Below are 7,497 nucleotides of genomic sequence, written 5' to 3' on the forward strand. Positions count from 1 at the left end.
ATGGCAAAAGAGGCATGTAAATGTAATTGCAATCAGCTTAATGCCCACACACACACAACCCTAATTTGCTTGTGCGTGTGTGCAACCAGCACAAAAATACCTATTGTACAGTTACCCAAAAAAGCCACCAGATGTGTCTGTCATACTGCGCACGATGCCTAAGACACACATAGCAGCCGTATATTTCCTCTCACTCTTGCTGTATATATCTGTAGATAACGCTGGCACCCACAGCACTTGACACGATCCCATAGACCGCGGGGATGTACGAACGGGGCTGTGTGGATGCGTGTGCGCAATACATCATCACAAACACACACGCACACACTCTCCCTTTTAGCAAAAGGAGAAGAGACTTCACCAATAAAACGCCTGGCGTCTCTGACAATATTTAAAATCATAATGGGTGCTTCTGCCATCTGATCTCTGCAAACGTCTGCCTTTCGGGTCGGGGACAAGAGAGAATGGATCAGTAATTTTAGTTCCTAATGCACTCACTCTTAAGTAGATTTGTAAACTGCCCTGGATGTGCCATTAACATTTAGAGGAAAATGTTAACAAAATTTCTGACTTGCATCTTGCTGAGCCTCCTAGGCTGGCTACAGCCCACCAGCCAGCCACCACCCCCTCCCAGAGCAAAAGGAGGAAAAGCCGCTCCTTTCTGCATCTCTCTGAGTTCGCTTGGGCTTTTTGCTTTGTTATTTTCTCCCCCAATCAATCTAGTGTCTTTTCTTTCAAGTTTCCGCTGCCTGCCATTCAGGCCCCACAGCCCAGCTTAAAATACAAGGACTATAACTTTGAAACAATATACTAGCCGCTGGAGCTCAAAGGGCCAGAAAAATCATATAATAATAAAAAGCTGTTACAAATTGTGCCTCTTAAATCCAGAGGGTCAAACATCTCAAATAAAACTTACTGAAAGAGTGTCTCCCTAATGGAGTGCCTTTTGTACTCCATGAATGAGGGAGCCTAGGTTAACAAAGTGTATGAAATCCAGCCGGTGGCTTTAATGCAGTGCAGTGATAACATTTCCTCTCCCCCATCCTGTACCCAGACACTCCAGCGACTGTTATTAATTGCAAAGATGAGTGGGCATCATCTCTCTGCTTCCTCATTTGGCACCCCTCCTTACAGACAGCGTTGCTAAATTACCAGATTAAGTATCTCACACTAACGGATCTGCTCTCTTCCAAATTTTAAATAACTTTCCTGTCCAATTCTTGAGCATGGGGGAGAGGGATTGTGGCCGATGCCAAGGGCATCCAGCTCAGTGCTGCAGTCCTGGTGCGCCGGCTCTGCTGCTTTACGCAAGGCTGCTCAGAAACTGGTGGCCAGGGAACTGCATCCCCTGGCAGATTTGGCATTGTTGGGGGCTTACGCAACCATGGAAATATATATATATATGCACAAAACCCTATATTTAAAGGCATGCTTTCAAACAAACCACACCACTCTCAGAAATAAACAATCGTTAACGTGGAAGTGAAACCGAGCAATCACGAAAAATATGGATTTCCAGGAAAAAAAAAAAAAAAAACAGCCACCTCTGCCTCCTTTTCTATTTTTACTTGTGCTGTCACCCCATTACGTTAAATGTATTTCAGAAATTAGCAATCTGGCCGCAACACTTGACACTTCTGTAGGATACTGTGAATCACTACGGCCGTTTATTCGTTTGCAAACTTCATTACACAGGGAATAAATCAACACATTATAATATCTCACCCAGCCAAATTTCATTTTTTTTCAACTCCCACTTCCTTTTTCGTTCTCTCTTGCCCTCCTTCCCGCTCAGCGCCTCCCCCCACCCCAGCAACATGTACAGATTAGGCTGCGGCGGACCAGTCATTATGAAAATCTGTCGTTAATACACTCCCAATGTCAAAATGTCATAGGTTTAAATACAGAACCCCAAATAAGAAAACTAACTGACCTTCTTAATTAAAAAAATATGGATTGCAGGATAATCAGCTGGACGGAACATTTGGGTGACGGGAAGGCAGCGGGCACAGGCGAAGTAAGTAACTGCTACTTTTCTGCCTCTATGCTGATTTTTTTTAATTTAGCACCTCGCGCAAATCCAGATTAAAATAACTCCAGCTATTGATCCGAGCAGTGGAATTGACATTAATTTTAGTTCACTTCTCACTTTGCAAAGGGATCAATAGGAAGTAATAACAGCTGACATCCCCGCTGAAAGGAGGAGAAAAGACGGGCTAGAGACAGAAATCGAAAAGCAACCAAATAAATCAGCAGCTACTTTTCCACGGCATCAGACAAACTCCAAACAGATTGCAAAAAGTCTTTGTTGAATTAACTAAACAAGGAGCAGAGGGAGGGGGGGTGAAGATCAATCTATGAAGCTACATAAACTGTCCACCAAGTCTCAAGGTTAGACGCACAGACTGAAAACATACTCTTTTTTTTAAAAAATATTGTTTTTAATGCTACCTATCTGCATAGTTATTGGTTTCTAAAGCTACCCTGTTTAAGGTGTAGACAAATTACCTGTGTAAATGTGTATGTTACTAATAACAAGGCTAAACGTGCCACAACCAAGACAAATCGAATCAACAGCCTTAGCTCTGAACCATAAAAAAAAAAAAAATCTCTCACCAAGAACAAGTTGTAATCAGTTATCTCTGGCTCAGTTTTAGTTCGTCTGTGCACGAAGATTGTAACGCTGCTCTGAATTAGTTCAGAGGAAAGTCTGATACAAGTAGGAGAAACCATGACAGGCGGATTTAGCAGGCATCACACACACCCAGCGAGTGAGGAAAACAGGAGTGAGCCCCGGTTGGGAGCACAAAACCCACTTGCTAATCAGCCTGCGGAGAAACACACACATATGCAAGCACATGCACGCTGCGTACACAGCCACCGGATCTGCAAATCTTTTACTAAAACGTTACTCGGAGTTCCTATTACCAAATCACTTCTCTGCTATCGATTAAAATAAATAAAGCACACCGCTCTGGTTTCTACAACAGGTTGCATTTTTGTGGTCTCTCAACCATTTCCAAATGCCAGAGATTAAAATAATGGGGCAAATTAACATTTTTCTACCTCCAGAAACAAAGTTTTCTTAGGGAAAAAAAAAAACAAAAACAAATTTAATTAACAACCTATGGTGAAAAAAAAAAAAAAGGTTAAAACAAAAGGAAACCCAGGAAAACTGATGATGCATGTAAATTAGGAAAGACCCAGAAAAAAATCACAATATCCATTTACATTAAAAAGTTTTTTCCCCATAAATGTCAAGTAGGAATTTAGAAATATGCTCTGCGTAGAAAAGCCAAAGATTATAAAACAAAATAATGCCAGCTGTTTGGGGATTTAAGTGCTCAAATGGATTATATATTTGAACCAAACTGGATTTCCTTATAATAAATAAAACAAATGCAAGCTCGAAAGCCAACAAAGGAGAGCTCTCATCACTGGATTAAGATACAAAGGAAAAACAGTTAATTTTTTCCAACGCGTGAAATATGCCAACTGCAGCCGCGCACACGGGCAGCTGCGGTGAAAACCGGTTTAGGGGGAAAAGACGAAAAAAAAGGAGAACGGGGAGCGGGGAAGCCGGCGGCCGGGGCGGGCAGCCCGGGTCCCGGTCCCGGTCCCGGTCCCGGTCCCGGCTCCGGTGGGCACCGCGGCCCGGCCCCTGCCCCCCAGCCGGTGCTGCCCGCCGGTTTTGTTTTGCTGCAAACTTCTAAAAAAAGAAAAAAAGAAAAAAAAATAGAAAAAGAAAAACGAAAGAAAGGAAAAAGGAAAAAGGGAAAAAAGAAAAAAAAAAAAAACAAAACAGCCCCCGGGGGGTGAGGGGGATGCCCCGCGGCGGGCTGCAGGGAGGAAGCGCCTGGGGTTTTGCGAAAGAAAATTAAAAAAAAAAAAAGGGGGGGTGGGGGGGGAACAAAAAAAAGGCACCTACCTACGGCCGCGCCGCCGCCTCGCCCCCCCCGTCCCGCACCCGGCGCGGCGAAACCCGACCGAAAACGGCGCTCGGGCACCGGCACCGGCACCTCCGATCCCCCTCCGAGGGGTGCTGGAGAAAAGCGAATGGAAAAAAAAAAAAAAAAAAAAAAAAAGAAAGAAAAAAAAAGCCAAGGGGCCAAGCCCACGTTGCAGCCTCCCGACGCCGCTAAAGCCCCGCGGCTCCGCTCGTCCCCGCCGGTGAATTAAACAGGTGTTTGGTGGCACGGCACGGCTCGGCACGGCTCGGCGGGACCAGCCCCCGGGTGCCCTTTTTTCTCCCCTTTTCCTTTTTTTTTTTTGTTTTTTTTTTTTTTTTTCCCCTCCTCACCCAGCGGGTCACAAAGCTCATCAAACGCGAAGATGCCCGGAGTCGTTTGAATTTATTGCAACAATCACTTACCGTCCACGTTTCCTGTGTGGAAGGATAAGCATTGAGCACAACTCTTTGAGTAGACAGTTCCTAATGATTTCATTGTGGTCAACCAGATGGTTTTTATGTATTCGGATCTGAAGGTGAAGAATTTTTTTTATTTATTTATTTTTTTTTTTTCCCCGTGCTTCCACCCTATTTACAGACTTCCCTGGGCTAGAGCCGGGGACGGTGGTTAAAAGAAAGACAAACCCCCCGCGATTTCTCGATCCGCTGGACGAGCCACAAAGTTTCCTAAAGGACCTAAGCGAAACCCCGCGGAATTTCCTTCACCCCCGAGCTCCGCGACCCCCGCGTGGGAGCGAGTTCGGCTCCTTTCGTTGAATTCCGCCGCCAGCTCTGCGGTAAGGGGAGCAGGGAAAAAAAAAAAGAAAAAAGAAAAAAAAAAAACACGCGTGGGGGGAGCCCCGCGGGCGGTTCCTACCTGCGGGCGGCCGGGGGGCAAGGGATGGATGGATGGATGGACGGACGGATGGATGGAGGACCCGAGGATGCGCTGCCAACTTCAGCCCCGGCCGAAATTAAGGCTCAGAGGCCGCCTGCGAAGTGCGTGCGAAAATCGGATTCGGTCTTCGGGCGCATTTTGGGGACGGCTCCGAACTAAAGTTCACCCGGAGCGCCGCACCGTTGCAAAAATGAAAGCTCCGGAGTCAATAAAATTCCCGGCTGCTCCGGGGGTTTTGAGCGCACGGAAAGCCTGGCGGGTTTGCAAATACTTTTTTTTTTTTTTTTTTTTTTAGCGCAAAATGTAAAAAAGGTTAGCGCGTTGGGTTTTTTGTTGTTGTTTTTTTTTTTTTTTTTCAAAAAGAGGGAGAGGGAGGGAAAGAAAGAAAGGAAAAGCCCCCGGTGGGTCTGTGCGTGGCACGGGCAGCCGATCTGCTTATTTCCTTTGAAAAAGTTTTTGTTTTGCAGCCGCTGGGAAATGAAATCGTTGCTGCCCAGAGCAACCGCGGGGCGAGCGAGATCCCGGGCTCAGCGAAGGGGAGCGAGGAAACAACTCCCCCGGCTGCCCCTCCGAGAAAAAAAAAAAAAGAAAAAAAAGAGTTCAAAATGCAAATATTTCGGAACGAGGGCTCCGTGCCGGGTCCCCCCCCCCCCACTCCTCGCCGTGCGCCGTCCCCAGCCGGGCTGCGGCGGCGTCCCCGGCACCTGATCCCCCTGCTGGCTCCCGGTCCCCCCGGAAAGCACCGGGAAAAGGGGGGGGGATCCGGGCAGCTCGGGGCTCGCCGAGGCTGCGGGGAGGCGGGGGGGGGGGGCTTTTATCTGCCTTTCCCCTCGGCATTACCACGCCGATCCCCACCCAGCCGGCCCTCCCCGCGGCCAGCGCGGCTCCTCGCAGCCGAGCCGCCCGCTCCTCCGCGACCGGGGAGGGGGGGGGGGAAAAAAAAGGGGGAAAAGGGTGAAGGCTGGGGGCGGCCGGGAGGGGAAGGGGGTGTGCGGTGGGGGAAAGTTGCCCCGCAAAGTTTGCGCGTGGCCGTGGGGAGGGAGATTGGGGGGGGGGTGTGTGGGGGGGAGCCCGGTACTCACGGTGCGGCTGGCGGCGGGCGCTGCGCGGAGCTGGAGGCGGGCGCGGAGCGGGGGGGTCCCGGGCGTGCTGGCCCCGCTGCGCCCCGCGGCTCGCATGTAGCAGGGCGAGAGGCGCCGGGGGGTGCGAGGGAAGGAGCGGCGCTGCCTCTCGGTGCCGGCTCTCATCAGTGAATGAGCCCTCCACTCTCGCAGGGGCTCCCGGCTGCGCACACCCGCGCGCACACCCGCGCACACACCCGCGCGCACACACACACACCCGCGCGCACACACACACACACACACACACACACACACACACTCTCGCACACAGAGCCCCGCTCGGCACTGCATACATTAGGGCGCTCGGGCAGTATGGGAAATGCAGTCCAGCACCGGGAGCCCACCCGCAGCCCGGCCGCAGCCCCCCAAGTTGCCCAAATGGGGAGCCGAGGGGGGGGCTGCTGCTTTCCCGGGGTGCCACGGACCCCCCGGCCCTTCCACGCCACGCTTGCCCACCCGCTGCTACGTGCTGGCACCCGCTGTATTTTTCCCTCCCAAACCGGAGCGTTCCCCCCGTGGGTCACCCCAGAGCCCTCCAGCCCTGGGGCAGGTGACACGGGTGGCCCCCCAGGGTGCTGGCAGGCATGTGGCCTCTCCATACTCGTCCTGGCACCCAAGGGTGCCCAGGGATGGGCAGATGTAACGGCATCCCCAAATTCGCCTTGGACATCCCCAGCACAGCCAGACAACAAACGAGGGACTTGACACTAGCAGTGTTTTCCCCATTGCAGCCCGCATGCACGGCACGCACATCGCTGTTTTAATGCATCCTGGATGCAGGCCGCAGCTCTGCACGAGCCCTCCTGCACACACGCTCCACCTCATCCAGCCCTGGTGCTGTCCGGAGCCAAAGCTGCCCGCTATAAGGGATGGAAGAGCGAGCTTCAGCTGGGGATCAGATGGAAGACCTGCCTTATTGTTTCGTGTGAATACCGAGGACTGGTCCGAGAGACTCATTTATCCCACCCAGGAGGGAACTGTTTTGGCTTTTTCTTCAGCTGCTCAATAATTTCAGGTTGTTCTTAAAAAACGGAATATGGTGAGCACTTTGGCCTCTCACCTAACTCTGCACCAGCGTTTTCAAAACATGACACTACAGACACTGAAAAAAAAGTCCTCTCCATCAACATCACCAGCCACGTGGGCTGCCCTGCGTGTGTGCGTGTGCAAGAGAGAGGGTTTGTGTGCTGATGTCATCCCACGGCTTCGGTGTGAGCAGTGACTCATCGCTGAAGTATAGAGGCTGTTTTTGCCCAAAACTCTGCTGGAGCATGAATGCTCCACCCGTTTAAAGGTGTCCACAGGCATGGTCAGAACCGCAGCCCTAGGCCTTGCCTTGGGACATGGTGCAGCCACAGGGGGCTGCTCCTCCGGTGGGCTGACCCCGATCCATCCTTCCTACGGCACTTCAGGGGCAGGTCTGATGCGGTCAGGCTGCTTGCATGCCCCCGGAATGATAAAGTCTTTGGAAATGGTGGTAAATGTAGCAATAAATAAATAAATAAATAAGGTTTTCTTCTTCTCACATT

General features: G+C 50.7%; 1 protein-coding gene across 7 annotated transcripts in view; it reads right to left on the reverse strand.

Annotated features, from left to right (window-relative positions):
• The window catches only part of RNF220 (ring finger protein 220), a 196,305-nt gene extending 189,783 nt beyond the window's left edge, over positions 1-6,522 (reverse strand). The window contains exons 1-2 of one of the 7 annotated variants that reach the window (XM_080603398.1): positions 5,930-6,522; positions 4,373-4,479 (exon numbers count right to left, since the gene is read on the reverse strand). The gene's annotated coding sequence lies outside the window, so the exon portion shown is untranslated. Of the gene's footprint in view, positions 1-1,933; positions 2,217-3,928; positions 4,086-4,372; positions 4,480-4,826; positions 5,500-5,929 lie in introns of those variants that run through there. The other 6 variants (XM_080603399.1, XM_080603403.1, XM_080603400.1 and 3 more) reach the window with 6 other exon arrangements.
• Between the last annotated feature and the right edge of the window lie 975 nt (positions 6,523-7,497).

This window comes from Anser brachyrhynchus (genome assembly GCF_964034855.1).
Source record: "Anser brachyrhynchus genome assembly, chromosome: 8".
Lineage (NCBI taxonomy): Eukaryota > Metazoa > Chordata > Aves > Anseriformes > Anatidae > Anser > Anser brachyrhynchus.